This window comes from Panthera tigris, chromosome B1 (genome assembly GCF_018350195.1).
Source record: "Panthera tigris isolate Pti1 chromosome B1, P.tigris_Pti1_mat1.1, whole genome shotgun sequence".
NCBI lineage: Eukaryota > Metazoa > Chordata > Mammalia > Carnivora > Felidae > Panthera > Panthera tigris.
The window spans coordinates 117,704,684-117,721,650 of record NC_056663.1 but is presented as its reverse complement, the minus strand read 5'-3'; the positions used below and the strand labels follow the sequence as shown (position 1 = coordinate 117,721,650).

At 36.2% G+C, this 16,967-nt stretch overlaps 1 pseudogene; it reads right to left on the bottom strand.

Moving 5' to 3' along the window:
* Positions 1 to 4,693: 4,693 nt before the first annotated feature.
* LOC102960629 lies at positions 4,694 to 5,343 on the bottom strand (annotated as a pseudogene).
* Between the last annotated feature and the right edge of the window lie 11,624 nt (positions 5,344 to 16,967).

Sequence of the window (16,967 nt, the reverse complement as noted above, 5' to 3'; positions counted from 1 at the left end):
CTTTCTTTGGAGGTTAGGTATAGTTAAAAGATGTGTACATGTATCTCAGGTTGACAAAAGGTGAACTGGGTTGTTTCCCTACGTTTTCAACTTAGCTAAACTAAACAACATTTTCTAGAGTTCTTTATATAGTTTCAGGTTAGGGCTGTGTTGAGAGTTCATCTAAACTATTTCATAATATTGCTGCCTCAGCATCCGTTTTGTGTGATCAAGGAGCCTGCAGGGGCCCTGAGCGGAAACACTAGCTCCTCCTGTGAGCACATGCCATAGATAACACCCCGAAGAGGCACAAGTAAATGTGATGTAGTTCCTGATATTCTGATATTCTAAGATGGCTCTGACATAAGCAGTTTCTCCTGCCTCCCAAGTCCTTCTCCTTATAATCCCCCTCAGATAAGGTCCCCAGGAAGATTTCCAAAACCTTACTTACTTTGGTTTGAATTTATCCATCTGGCCTTGGCGTGGAACCCCAAAAGAACTCCACCAGTGGACCCTAGTACAAGCGTGTGCTCCAAGTTCTACTGGACTCTCTCTGTTGGCACTCTGCCTTTAGGTCCCTTTGTGGCCCCCTTGAGGCACACTGTGTACTTCCTCCAGGGATCTGTGAGTGGTAAATCTCTCAATTTTGACTCCCTTGTGGTCTTCAGTTAAACCCTGGTTCACCAACACCCTGGGCTCTATTTAACCAATTTTAACAAAGTCACAATAGGATGGCCACAGGAGAAATTTCTGTGAGATTCGGAAGGAAGTAACAACTAGTCATTCCATTTAAAGGTGGGAGTTTGGCACCAGGCAGCCCTGCAGCTTTTGAATGTAGTTAGTGAAGTCTTTTTGGAGTAGGTCTGCAGTCTTTTGAGCTACCAAAGATCTCCTCAAGCTTGTTTTGGGGTCAGGTAATTGTGCAATTTGGCAGCAAAGGGCATCAACTTCTGCAGATTATATAGGTCACTGAGGGTGGAAGTGGGGAGAGAGACATGATTGCAATTTCTCAGTTTTTCCTCATGTGTTCTAATTGTTTTCAGCTCTCTCACTTCACATCTGGCTGTTTTTCTGAGGGTTGGCTGTGCTTATCGAGAGCTTCATCCACCACCAGAGTCAGAGGCAGCTGCCTTTCACAGACATTTTACCAGTATCCATAATTTCATTTGGTTTCATCCCTCTTCTAATTTTGTGAATTTACATAATTCCTAGTAGTCCTTTTCCCCTAAATAAACCTCTGATGGTTATTTGTCAACTTAACTGGACCAAGGGTGTCCAGATATTTAATTAAATGTTATTCTGGGTGTGCCGATAAGGGCATTTCTGGATGAGATTAACAATTGAATTGGTAGACTGAATAAGGCAGATTGTCTTCCACAATGTAGGAGGACATCATCCAAATCATTGAAGGCCTGAATAGAACAAAAAGGCTGAAGAAGGGAGATTTTTCTCTTTTTGCTGGATTGTCTTTGAGGTGGAATACCAGTCTTCTCCTGCCTTTGGACTCATGCTAGGACTGGAACTTATACCAGCTTCTCTCCTGATTCTCTGGCTTGTAATCTCAAATTGGTCCTGTGCCTTCAGCTTGCTAACTTGCACATCTTGGGACTTCTCATCCTCCGTAACCACACAAGTCAATTCTTTATAATAAATTGAGGAAAATTTTGAGTGTCATATTTCAAGAAAGACACTTAAAAGCTTGAATGAAGACATTTTATAGCCAGAAGAACTAAAAAGCGTATGGCGGCCTTCTTTCTCATGTGTTACTCAAAATAAATATAAATAATAATCTGTAAAATAAACACAATATGCCCAACTAAATGCTAATTATTTCCAAGGTAATTATCTTAATAAATGAAAAAGTACATATTAAATAATAAACGCTTTCAAATTATCTCTATCCCCTGCCCCTGCTTTTTAATGTTCCTGTTTTTTTTCTAGTATGCTAAAGCATATTCTTAGTCTAACTATAGGAAATTGTAGTAGACTGCAAAAATAGTTCTAATTTTTCTATCTCTCCATCTACCACCTTTGCAAGGTGACCTTGCAGATCTTTCCATGAGGAGGTGGAGTCTTTCCCATCCCTTGAATCTGGGCTGACTCTTAACAAATTTTGGTCAATATAATGCAGTAGAATGGCATGGGTGCCAGTTCTGACCTTGGGTCTCAATTGTCCTTGTGCTGCTTCTCTCAGTGACCTGTGCAAGTCTGATCTAGCCTACTAGGAGATGAAGACCATATGGAATGAGGCCAGTTGCCCCAGCTGAGGCTTCCTAAGCTTGTCTACTACTAAATGTGAGGGAGCTCAGCCAACCTTGCCAGAGTTTTTACCTGACTCACAAATGTCCAAACATATGAGAATAAGTCCAACTGAGATATAGACTCATGAGGGATAGAAGCTGGTTTTTCCTTTAAACCATTGGGTACTAAGGTGGTCTGTTATATTCCAATGGCTAAATGATAGAGAAATCCAGCCCTGGATGTCATTAAGATGGAATATATACAGAGGAGGGTGATTAGCCTATGAAGAGGTCTGAAAATCAAGCTGTAGGAGAATGGATTGAAAGGACTAGTTTATTTAGCATAGAAAGCAAGTATTTGGGGAGGGACATAGTGGCTTCCCTTAAATAATCGGCAAACTGTTATGTAAACGGGGATTATATTTACCTAGAATAAATTTAGAAGGCAAGTGGTAAACATTGGAAGATATTAAGATGATGAAAGACATTGTAATAGAGATATATAAATTATAGAATTTGCTCAGATTTATTTGGTGGGGATGGTGCCTTACAACGCAGTTTTGTCATTAGAAGTGTACATACAGAATGAATGACCTTTTCACATGTTTGTTCCAAAAGGCAAATTTCCTCTTTGGCTTGAAGTTTTGACTAGATAACATATAACATTACTTGAAGTCCAAAATTATATGTGTTGTGATAATTTATATGTTTCCTGTTATTAAATATACTTTTCATAATTATCGGTATTCAAAATTTCTATTGTTTAAATACCAATAATATAACTGTTTGATTTTCCATTCATTTTGATTTGAATTGATTATATCGTAGCCACACTCTGAGTGGAATCATCTGAAAATCTATCCACCATCTTACCATCAATAGAGCTGTTAAAATGTGTTCTGGGTTCCAAAAATTCACTTCAAAAGAAACTGTTGGGTTACGACCAATAGTGAAAGTGAAGACAAAAAATTCATATAGAAGTAATATAAGAAGTTTATTTCTGTTCCTTTATTCAACAAATATCTATTGATTTCCTGTTATTTGCTGGACACTTATTTAAGCCCTGTGGAAGTGCTTATAAACAAGTGAAGGCATTACCTTTAGGAAGCTTATCTTCTAGAAAGGAAGGAAAACAATAAATAAATATGAATTCCATTTATTGTGTGTTGGTTCACAGCCCTATCAGGATCTTTGCAGGTATACTCAAAACTGGCCCCCATACTCAGAGGGTAGAGAGAAACCAAAGAAAGAAAGAGACAGGCACTCTAGATTGGGAAGTGGAAGCTTTAATAAGCAAAAGTAACTTATGTGCATGGCTTATGTTGGGCAGCAGCAAGATGAATGGGCCCCCACAACCACCTGCCAAATCTTGAAAGTTTAAATAGAGGCCCTAATGGGTTCAGTTACATACATTGGGCAGGTGTTCTCAACACCACATCCATATCTCAAGCATATGTCCTTGGAACAGTATCTGGGAGCAGAAAACGCTAGTGAAACCCACTTTCCAAGGACAGGCAAGGGAGTCAGGAGACTAAGTGCCAGGACCCACCCAGTTATATTTGGCAGTCACATCTTTTTGATGATGTTCCCCAACATTTTGAGGTGTGATAGTGTTAAGAAGAAAAATAAAGCAGGGTAAGGAGACATAAATTAATGGGTAAGTCAATCTTTTAGAAAAGGGATCAGAGAAGTCCTCTGTGGGGAGGTAACATTTGAGCACAGGCCTAACTGAAGCTAGAACAAACCTAGTAAACAAGGGGATAATTTACCAAACAGATGGAAAATATGAAGAAGAAGTTGTGCTAGCCATATTCAATGAAATTCAAGAAAGGCTCCATGCTGAAATGAGGTGAAGCAAAGGAAAGAAGCAGGAAGAAATTGGAGCAGTACTGGCTAGTCACATGAAGCATTATAGGTCATGATAAGAACTTGGTATTTTATTTAGAGTATGATGTAAAGCCATTGGGAGGTTGGGACTAGGCATTTGGCAGGATATGTGTTCCATTTCAAATGGCTCACTCTTGCTTTGGGGGGACATAAAGCTACAGTGGGGTGCAGTAAGGGGCAGAGGTCATTGTCCCTTGACTCAACTGCTTTCATATCCATTCTCTCCTTTCTCAAGTCCTGTTCTGTATCAATGGAAGAATGGGAGGAATACAGCCCTGGTGCTGTATTTTCTAGGGTTTTTTAATGATACAGCTGGGTGAGACACTGACGGTGGAGGGAAGAGAGAAGCCAGGCTATTTTTTCAATCTTCGTTCTCTCTGCTCATCACTTACTATGAGTTGAGAGAATTATGGTGGTTCTGCTTTCACTGGCATCAGTAGTGAGTATACTTTTGTGCTCTGGTTATGCCTCCTTTTTTTGCATCTAACAAGAAGACAGTTTTGTTAATGATAGAAACAGTACAAATTTCAAAACAAGCTGCAGTTATTCTTTTCAAACACCAAAAAAAGGTCCTCGTTTTCAGATGGTTACATTGTCAATTCCATAAAAACGTTTACAATAACATTACTGTTTTTTTTTTCAGGGACTGGACTGCCTTTGCTCTTGACACATTTGCTTGTGACATGACCAATTCTATGTCCTTGACCTCTACATCTCTTTCATCAACTTCTTCCTCTTCACTCTCCTCTTGTTCAGGTGGAGTCTGTGTGTTTTCTTGAATTTTTGAGACAGTTTTGCCTTGAATTCTGAATTTCTCAGCAGTTTCTAGTTGTGCCTGCTGAAATAAATCCTTGATCTTGGCTTCCCCCAAAACAATGTAGGTAACTGAAACTGGGCTTTTATGGACGTCTGGTTTTGTGATGACAAAGAGGGTTTTCTTAGATTTCCAGATAGTGGCTCTTGTAACCCCTGCAACCTGTCAAAGACCCAGTTTGGACATAGCCTTCTGTGCCTTCTTTTCACTCCAGCTCTGTTTTGCTTTACTGACTGGTTCTTCATTGATTTCAGCTGTTGCTGCCAGCTGGGCTTATTGTGTGGTTGGCTGTGTGGAATTCTGTTCCTCAAGCTCTGATACTGATTCATCACTGTCAGATTCTGTTCCAGATCCTGTCTCAGCCTAAGGCCATGGCAACTCCTGCTCTCCATCAGGGATGGTTTCTGTGGCTTCACCAGGCATTTTGTACAGGGAACATGGAACCAAGATGGCAGAAGAGAGAGAGAGCAAGCCATGCCTCTTCTTTTTGAATCCCAGCCTATGGGTGGGGGAATCTCTAGAGTGACTTGTTTGTCTAGTTGGACTCTGACTGAAACAAGGGGCAAAGTTGAGGCAGGAATACTGTCATGAGACTATTTCAGTAATCTAGGCAAGAGAAGAGCAAGTTGAACAAGTTACAGTGACACCATGGACAAGGTAAAAAATGATGAAATTTGGGATCTCTCTTGAATGTAAAACTAACATGGATTGTATAACTAGTGCAATAAAAGAAAAGAAATATAATGTCTTCAAAGTTTAGTTTGAAAAACTGTAAAGGTGGTATTATTGGGAGATATAGGGAAGATTGAGAAAAGAGGAGATCAGGAGGCAGGGTATATGAATCAAGAGTTCTGTTTGGTAAAAGTTAACGTTGACTTAGCTATTTGGTATCTTAGGAGATCGAGTAGAAAGTTAAGTATATGAATTCAGAGTTTAGGAAAGCACTTCAGTTTAGAAATCTACTGGATGGGTGGATAGGATTATTGGTATAATAAAGTCATGCAATTTGAAATGATTACTTAGGAATTGGCTCTGCATAGAAAAAAAATCCATGACTGAGGACTAAGCCTTAATGACTCCAATGTTTAGAGAGAGAGAGAGAAAAGAAAGAAAATTGGAGAGAGAAAAGAAACCATCATAGGAAGCTAAAAAGGCACATATAGCAAAGCAGAAGGAAAAAAATAAAAGAAGTACTCCAGGAAGCCAAGTGAAGAAAGTTTTTCAAGACCTTCCCCCTCCTCCATTTCTCTTTCTCTCTCTCTTTTCCCTTACTTTTTTCTTTCATTCCTTTACTCAGTTATTTAGCCAATATGTATTGAGAACTTGCTGGATGCACTGTGATAGTTAATTAAGAACTCAGATACAGGAGGCTTTGAATAAACATTTTTAGTGGTAGTCTTGTGGATGAGAGTCAATTTTTTTTAGACAGTTCCTTTAAACTAGGAATGATAAAAATTTATTTTTAGAAAACATGGCATAAGTTAATCTGGGAAACAAATCCATTATTATACACCTTAGGAAAAGAATGGGATTTTTACCTTGCTTAACACTTTATATGCATTTACTCATACAAATAATATCTATATATACAAAAATATTTTACATTCAGTTCTATCATATTTACTTACAGCACATCATCTTGCAATGAAAAAAAATTTAAATGTCTTCTTATGTATCTATTCTATAATTTTATTTTGCTGCTTGGAAATGGCAAATGCAATTGGATTTTCTCCAGAGCCGCTCAGTTCTCTGTGACAATCCAAGGGTTAAATTAAAGGAGAAGTCAGCTCCTTGTCCTTGGCTCAGAGGAAAGCTGAACTGTAGCCTTCATTTATTTCCTTCACATTCTGTTTTGCTCTTTCCTCTTTTAGGACTGAGCATGTAGCCTTCACTTTTCTCATCCCCAGCCAAGATGCAACTCTACAGTGGGGAGATAGCCAGAATATGGGTTGGATCTAATTCTTAAAATCAAAGATAGGTAAGCTCCAAGGTTAAATTTGGAAAGCTCAGGAAATCCTAAGTGCAAACACCACCTTTCAATCATCTGCAAATCATTTCCTGCTCCCTTGTCTCTGAAAGGCAGGATTGCAGCCTCACTGTAATTTTTCTTTCTAAATTAAGCAGCACATTTCAGGTGTCTGAGAAGCAGCTGAGTGAGGCAAGGGATTTTAGAACTGGATTCCATTCAACTTTGCTATTGGTTTATTTTATCATTACATTTTCACACATGGGGGTGAGAATTTTATAATTTAGCGAAGGTCATTAAAGGAAGAAAATATGGCAGCAAAATAGGACTTGATGTTTTAGAGTTAAAAATAGGAAAAATGAGAAAGAAAATATGCTATTAAAATTCTATACTTTTAATCCTTTTTTCCTCAGCATAATTCTGAATTTCAGGTGACAAACAAGGTACATTAAGTAGACTGAGCCTGGTAAAATCATTGTACTTAACTGCAGAACTTAACTACAGGACTTTTTGTCTTCAACTTTATTGGAACCATTAAAAACTTGTTTATATGTTTATACCTTTTAGTCACTAGGATTGGGATGTAAATGTAACAGAAAAGACAGGGGCCAGGACCCAGTATTAATTTACTGTTAGCTCACGAGAACAGCCAAGCCTCTTGAATAAAATACAAAATACATATTTTCGTCTCCTAACAACATTATGTTCTATTGTGACTAAATTTATTTCTGAAGTATGTGTATCCAGAGTGTACCTAGAGAAATTCAATCTACAGAAGAATTTAGTGACTTCAGATAAAAAAATTGTTATATTTTGCTAGGTTAAAAAAATCAGATAAAGGAATAATCTTTCCCTCTTCATTTCTCTCATTAGAAATGATATCTAGCAGAGACCAAGACCTTTTTGTAAGGCTTTTCATCTGCCAGTTTGCCTGGATAGTGAGGATATATGGTAAATAACCTCCAATGAAGGTCAAAGAGTAAAGAATTAAGATTAAGATATAATTGAAGGGGAAAAAAGAAAAGAAAGTAAGAGAACACAAAACATTGTAAATGCCTAGAAAAATTAGATAAAAACACAAATCCTAAGATCACGTTGGCTATTCCCTTCAGTCTGCCCTGAGGTGTGAAATCCAATCATAATATCAGAGTTACCTATCCCTTACCATTGGGTTCCACTGGTTTTCATTCACTGACAAAATCCAAACATTTGAGAAGACAATGAACTGCTTTCAGATGTTTAAGAGGGAAGGGAATGTGTCTATTACCACTGAGTCATAAGTAGATATTATTTGTGGTAGGCAGACTCTAAGATAATAACTCATGATCCCTGAGTCCTCATATTCATACTTTTATGTAATTCTTTACCTTGAGAATGGCTAGATTTGGTGACTCACTTCTAATGAATTGAACACAGCAGAAGCAATAACATATCAGTTCAATTAACAAGTCTTAAAAAAGATCGTCACTTATGTCTTGAAATCTTTCTTTCAGGGTCATCACCCTGGGGTAACTAGTAGTCATGTGAGAAGCCCCATGGAGAAGGCCACCAGCCAGGAGCTGATACTTCCAGCTTTCAGCCAGTAAGGACCCAGAGACATATGAACAGCCACCTGTGTAAACTTCAAAGCTGACTCCCCTCCAGCTGAGTACTGAAATGACTGTAACCCCAGATAATACCTTGACTCCAGACTTCTGAGAGACTAGACCATAAACACCCAACTAAATCACAGTAAGATCTTGACTCACAGAGATAATAAATGGTGTTCGAAGCTTTCAATTTCAAAAAGTATCTTTTTAGATTGTCTCGTTAGTTTTCTATCCTATGTTTATTTGATAAAATGTGGGATATACCTCCATTAATCCACAATTACTTAAAATAATAATTTTATAATAAAATAATGATACTGAATTATTGCCTGCCCTAAGGAGAAGCTTAGTCATTTCTTGACTATTAGTTTTTGTAAAAAATATCTGTTTAAGATTTCTATGAAAATAAGAATTTGTTTCTGAATTCTGCCTTCCATTTTCTTCACTCTGCTTCCATCTAATCCAGCATAGAGACATCACTGAGTTCAACTATCAAAACATATATTTGTTTTTAAAAGGAATTAAAATCTATCCATCTCTTTTCTTTGATTAGACCTGGGAATTTATTATGAAAATATTTTTCCATTAAAGTTAGAAAACATGATATGAAATGGGATAGAATGATCTCAAATAAAGATATTAGAATATCTTTAAATAGAAATACCCTCAATAAAAATAGTTCTTTCTTCTTTATTTTTTCCTTATCTATACCATTATTTATTCTTTATTTGTATTAGTTTAACATGTTAAAAAGAGACATTTCTTAGATACTTAAGCTGAATATTCTGGTGACTAAAAATCTTTTTTAGAGTGATAAGAAATAAGGATAATTTTCTAATTTCTTCCCAACTATGTAGTTGTAAAATCTTTACAATTGAGAAGAGTAATTATGGTGGCAATCATTATGGTGGCAAAATAATTTTCTTAGAAGAGAAAGTAATATATTAGCAGACAAAGTAGATTGTGGCCTAATTCTTTGAGTACAGAGCAGTATGGAGGGGAGGAAAGAGACATACTACATCAGAATTTGGCATTCCACTATAGAATAGCTGGATATCTCCTCCTTATTATTTTAAATTGACCCTCTTTAGCTAGACCAATGAAGATAAAAAAAAAAGAAAGACATCCAATTAAATAAAGTCAGAAATAAAAGAAGAGACATTACAGCCAATGCCACAGAAATACAAGGATCATAAGAGACTACTATAAACAATTATGTACCAACAAACTCAATAATCTAGAAGAAATGGAAAAATTCCTAGAAAGATACAAGCTACAAGTACTGAATCATGAAAAAATAGAAAATTTGAACAGGAGAATTACAAGTAAGATGACTAAATTAGCAATCAAAAACTTCTTAACAAAGAAGAGTCTTAGACCAGATGGCTTCACTTGTGAATTCTACCAAACATTTAAATAAGAATTAACAGCAATCTTTCTCAAACTCTTCCAAAAAAAATTGAAGAGGAGAGAACACATTCAAACTCATTTATGATGCCAGCATTACCCTGATGGAAAAAAAGGGAAATGATCCTTGATGAGTATATATGTAAAATTTCTCAACAAAATAATATCAAACCTAATTCAACAGCATATTAAAAGGATCATAAACCAATATAACTGGGATTTGTCCCTTAGTGCAAGGATGGTTCAACATATGAAAATTAATTCATGTTAAACACCACATTAACAGAATAAAAGATAACAATCACATGGTCATCCCAATAGATGCAGAAAAAGTGTTTGATAAAATTCCTCAACTCCCTCATGGATAAAATCTCTGAACAGTGAGGAATAGAAGGAAAGTACTTCCACATAATAAAGCCTGTAAATGACAAGCCCACAGAACACATCATTCTCAATAGTGAAAAAGTGAAAGCTTTTCCTCTAACATAAAGAATAAGGTAAGGATGCCCATTCTCACCACTTGTATTCCACACGGTATTGAAAATAGCTTAGAGCAATTAGGCAAGAAAAACAAACAAAAGTCTTCCAAATCAGAAAGAAAGAATTAAAATTATACTTCTTTGCATATGACATGATTTCATATATACAAAACTCTAATGATTCTATAAAAAATTAAAGTTAATTGGGGTGCCTGGGTGGCTCAGTCGGTTGAGCTTCCGACTTCAGCTCAGGTCATGATCTCACACTCTGTGAGTTCGAGCCCCGCGTTGGTCTCTGTGCTGACAGCTCAGAGCCTGGAGCCTGCTTCGGATTCTGTGTCTCCCTCTCTCTCCGCTCCTCCCCTGCTCATGCTCTGTCTCTCTCTGTCTCAAAAATAAATAAAAAGACATTTAAAAAAAAATTAAAGTTAATTAACAAGTTCAGTAAAATTGCAGGATATAACATCAACATATAAAGTTCAGTTGTGTTTCTATACAATAACAGCAAATTATCTGAAAAGGAAATTAGAAAACAATCCCATTTACAATAACATTAAAAAGAATAAAATATTAAGAATAGACTTAACTAAGGAGGTGAAAGATGTGCATACTAAACATTACAAAACATTAATGAAAGAATAGAAGAAAAGACAAATAAATGGAAAGGCATGCCATGTTCATGAATTGGCAGACTTAATATTGTTCAAATGTCCATACTACCCAGAGCAATCAACAGACTCAATGTTATTCCCATCAATAACTTTTACAATTCACAAGGAAACTCAAAAGACCACAAATAGCCAAATTATTCATGAAATAGAAGAAGAAAGCTGGAGTCATTACATTTCCTTATTTCGGAATATAGTACAAAGGTATAGTAATCAAAACAATGTGGTACTCATGTAAAGACAGATACAGACAAATGGAATACAATAGACAGCCCTGAAGTAAATACACGCATATGTAGGCAACTGATCTTCAGCAAGAGTCCAAGTGCAACAATGGAGAAGCTTTTCAATAAACGGTACTGGGAAACCTGGATATACACATGCAAATAATGAAATAGGACCCTTATCTTACACCACACACAAAGTCAACTCAAAATCAATTGAAAACTTAAACATAAGATGTGGAACTATAAACCTCCTAGAAATAAATATAAGGGAAAACCTTGATGGCATCAGTCTTGGTAATAATTTCATGGATATAATGCCATAAGCATGACAACAAAACAAAAATAAGCAAGTGCAAATGCATGAAACTAAAAAGCTTCTTTTCAACAAAATGAAAAGGCAACCTATGAAATGGGGGGAAATATTTTCAAACCAAAGGGTTAATTTCCAAAATATATAAGGAACTCATGCAGTGGAATAGTAAAATAACAAATAGCTTGATTAAAAAATGGGGCTAACAGCTTAAATAGACATTCCTCCAAAGAAGATGCACAAATGACCAACACACATATGAAAAAATTCTTCACATCACTAATTCATCAGAGAAATGCCAAATTAAACCACGATTAGATGTTACCTCACGCTTGTTAAGGTGGCTATTATGAAAAAAACAATTGTTGGTGAGGATATAGAGAGCCTAGAACCCTTATACACTGTTAGTGGGAATGCAAAATGGTGCAACTGCTATGGAAAACAGTATGAAGTTTTCTCACAAATTTTTCAAAACTACCATATGATCCAACAATCTCATTTCTAGGTTATCCTAAAGAATTGAAATCAGGATCTCTAGGAGATGTTAGCAATCTCATGTTCATTGCAGCACTATTCACAATAGTGAAAATGTGAAAACAATATAAATATACATCAGTAGATGAACAGAGAAAGAAAATGTCATCTACATATAATGGAATACAATTTGGCCTTAAAAAAAGTCAAATTCTGCAACATGGAGGAATCATGGAGACTTTATGTAAAGTAAAATAAGTCAGTCACAGAAATATGAATACCACATGATTTCACTTACATAAGGTAACTAAAATAGTCATGGAATTAACGAGTGGAATGGTGGTTGCTAGGGGAGGAAGAAAATTGTAGTTACTAATCAGTGGGCATAAGGTTTCAATTAAGCAAGATAAATAAGATTAGCTACATAATAAATTTAATTTTATTATTAAATATGTTATATATTTACATATATAAATATATATATTTATATTTATATGTTATATAATAATAATATATATAAAAATAATATATAAATATAAATATAAGTAAATATAAATTATAAATAAATATATATAAATATATTAAACATATATTATTAAATATGTTATGTATATAATAAGATAACATATAAAGTATAATTGGATGTACATTAAGCTCTTGAGACATGTGGTATAACGTTGAACCTATAGGCAATGACAATGTATCATATACTTGAAATTTAAGAGGGTAAATCTTAAGTGTTCTCGCCACAATAAAGTACTTTTTAAGTGAGGGATAAAAACATGTTGCACACATACAAAATGTGCCAGGCATTTTGCTATATAATTGTACACATATCATCTTTTTAAAAAATTAAATTTTCATAACAAGAGGCAAGTAATGCAAATTAATAATAACAAAGCATTAAAAAACATATTTCAAAACTGATTCTTCCACCTTAAATTATGATGTAAGACATTTCATCTTTTTGAGATTAGTTTGTCCATCTGCAAACCAAGGTAAATAATTTCTGTCTTAAATATTGTATGAGGATACCAAAGCAAACAAACAAACAAAAAACCCAGTGGGGGCTGGCAGATAGTGGGATTCCAGGTTTCCATCCATGTCAAACTTTAGTATTATGACTAAAATGTGCTGGAATTTTCTAACCTTTCAGAAGAAAATAATGCAGAGTTCTCTACATTCATTATTTTATAATTGCTCTTATGTAACACAGTTCACCTATGGTGAAGTATATGCTCCATTTGGATTAGCTGAGCTCGAGATTTAGAAATAGATAAACAGCCTGATGATATAATTGTGCCTCCTTTCCTCTAATTCCACCCCCTGTGGTGCACAGGTGTCCCACCCAAGGTGTCAACATTCATGCAAAGTCAGGTTCACTTCCCTTTTTTTTTTTTTCCCATTTTCTTAATGAAATAAAACTGAAATGATTGCTTAGGTAACTTGAGCTGTCAATATTGCCATTTCCTCCTATGAATGCTGCTCATATTTTCTTCTCTCCTTTATTTCTACCTCCTTCTCAAACCCTCCTTTCATCCCTTTAATTAACCAGGCTAAAGGTATGTTTACTAATTCTTGAATCTTAATGTCTCTTCTATTTCCTCTTTCTTTGGAAGCTGGCAGGTTCACACCATAGCTGGGTCTTTCATGCGATCCTGAATGAGAAATTCTAGGGATAAACTGCACTTTTTAATTTAAAAATTTTTAAATGTTTACTTATTTTTGAGAGAAAGAGAAAGAGAGAGCATGAGCAAGGGAGGGGGAAAGAGAGAGGGAGACACAATCTGAAGCAGGCTCCAGTCTCTGTGCTGACAGCTCAGAGACGCGTGGCTGGAACCCATGAGCAGCGAGATCTGAGCCGAAGTCAGAGGCTTAACCGACTGAGGCACCCAGGTGCCCCTGCACTCTTTAATTTCAATATTGGATGGCCTGTGTACTCAGTGAGTGGGGTGGTTTGTTGTTCAATTATTAAATATTGTTATTACTATAGATGGTACTTATTATATGTTGGGAGATATTACTGCTTTGCCACTAAGTCAGATGGTCTGGATTTGTATTCTCCTTTAGTCCTGATCATGTGATAACTGAGTCACGTAGCTAACTTTTCTAAATCTCAGTTTTCTCATCTGCAACACATAGAACTGTTATGAAGATTAAAACTAAATTACTACACCCATATCCTGCATTGTTTTTCCATAATATTTATCTAAATCTCTGTATATTTTTCTTCTTCTGAGTACTTGCTGTCCTCATTTAATATTTTATAAGAATAGATATTTTTGTCTGTGTTTCAGTGTGGTATGGATTGTGCCTAGTGTGTAGACAGAACTTAATAAAGGGGTTATGCATGAATGAAAAAATGAGATATGATTAATGTGATTTTTAATACATGAGTGCAGACTATTATAATTCACATAAGGATTATTAACAATCCTTCCAAAACCTTGTAAGGAGGTTAACGTTGTTATTCCCATGTTAGTCATAAGGAAACTGATGCTCAGAGAGGTCCCACAGCACTAGTTGGTGGAATAAGGGTTCATTCCATCCCCTCTAAGTTTCAGAGGCTACCCCACATGTAAGTTTTAAAATTTGTAAGTAATATCAGTAAAAGGATGTCTTGGATGAGCCTCTTGAGAGACAGAACCTGAGACGAGTATTTTGGTGCTACATTCTTGGAGAGCCATCAGAAGAAACCTGTAAGGAAATAAACTGAGGCAGGATAAGATAGATCAAAAAGCTAAGCCAAAATACGGTTTTTACTGAAGTCTTGACTGAGCCTGACCTCATGGGGAGCTCTGGAGTGTGAAAGGCACCACAGGGTTTTCATGCCTTGAAATAAGTGGGTTTGGGGCCACAATTTTGCATCCCCGTATCAGCTAGCCAGTGGCTGATTTTTGTCCTCCTCTTTAGAGGGTGCTTAAGCTCTCAGATATCTTCTAGTGAGACGGTTCCTGCCAGTCAAGGAGAATTCTCTGGAGAAATGTGCAATTGTACTTAATAGTAGCCAGCACTAACAGCAATAGGTGATAAATGCATTGGTCCAGTAAAGGGAATCTGGGCAAAGCACCAGCAGCCTCTCTCAAGGGGAAGTCTTAATTGTTCTGCTGTCTCCCATGCATCCATTTTACTCCAGTAGCTCACACCCACATTTCTGAGACTGTATCAGCCTAAGGTCAACCTATGTATCTGCTTTTCATTTTGAGCAATGGTGAATCTAATAAAGGAAACAAGGGGAAATTAAGGGAGCATTGTACCATTAGCCACTTTATCATCAATAGGAATATTTTATGGTTGGTTCTACTTTAACTTGATGCCACAGTCACCAGTTACTGGGCTTATACTTTTCCACTAGTATTTTCAGATAACTGACACCTAGAATTATACTGTATTCTGTACCTGTTGTGACTCCAATCTATGTTTTGCTCTATGGAAGTCCATTTGTGTCTGCTGTTGGATCTTCAATGAATGTTTACCCTGCCTTTGGGATTCTGCCTAGAACTTACCTACTTATGCTTACATCCTCTGTGGACTATTTCCTCTGTTAGGAATTCCCCTTTCCCCGTGTACAATTACATGACATGTTTAGTTTCAGAGGCATTATTCAATCCTTTGGCTCTGCCTGTTTCTAAGCCAAGCTCTCCACATCCTGTATCCGGTGACCCCCAGGGATGACAGCATCCTTTTTCCCCCAGAAACCCAGTCACAGTGGCTTCCTTGTGGAGACAGCAAATATTTATAAAATATTTTGAAATGCAGAGCATTTAATTACACAGAGAAGGTTAATGCTAGAATTTTAAATCCCTTGAAGACTCTTTACCTGCCCATTGCAACCCCCATAAATGTCAATAAAACCACAATCTGCAAATTAGAAAGTGAGAAACCACTTTTCAAGACAGCTGAGGTTTAGGTGAACCACAGGGAAATGCCTTTACCTGGAGGCCAAATAACCATGGTAAAAGGGCAAGGAACTCTGGAGCACATTATTCTAAATCATTGAGAGCCAGGGGACCTTAGATTTCATAAAAAGGAATCTTTTACTTTCTAACATCCTACACTGAGCACATGGGTGTTACTTACATTTAAAATAGTTTTTTAATGGTTTACATATGTAAACCTGCTTTTGGATTTCCCGATAAACAATAGTATTGACAACAACATCAAAAAAACTCATTAATAATATTAATCGAATAATAATAATAGAAGAAGAAGAAACCACTGCTGCCACCACTACCAGATGTGAATCTTGTCTTGGAATAATTTTCCAAACAAATAAAAAAAACAAAAAATGCAGGCAACAATAACAATGAAAAGTAGTAGTAGAAGAAGAAGAAGAAGAAGAAGAAGAAGAAGAAGAAGAAAATAATAATAAACCATAAATCTCACAACCTTGACTTCTCTATTGGAATTTTTAAGGCTATGAGTTGCTAGTGTGCTTCTACATGGGGAGATGCATGTGCAAAGAATTCATGAGACATTTTTCTTATAATTAATGGGCTTAAAGTTTAGCAAAGGTAAGTGAACCATGTGAAGACTTAGCCATTATAAAATGTTACATTTGTTATGTTGCCCCCAACAGAGGGACAAGACAAGAAGCATGAAGACAAGAATTCTATGTGTGCAGAAGTGAAGAAAGGTTTCAAAGAGTAGGCAACTCAAGGTGAATCTTGAAAAACTTCTTTCTCCCTGTCCTCCCAGCTTTTCATTTTGTAAAGCAGTTAAGGATGGTTACTGCTACCTTTCTTTGTTGTGGAAGAAGAAATGTAAATAAGTTAGCTCTAGAGGCAAAGAAAACAAAAAGCAAGGTGTAACACTGAGTAGTATGGAGGTGGTGGTGATGTTTGAAATGATGAACCAAAACACAGAGGCTTTGAACAAAGAGATACAGTAAAACCTTGGTTTGTGAGAATAATTCATTCCAGAAACA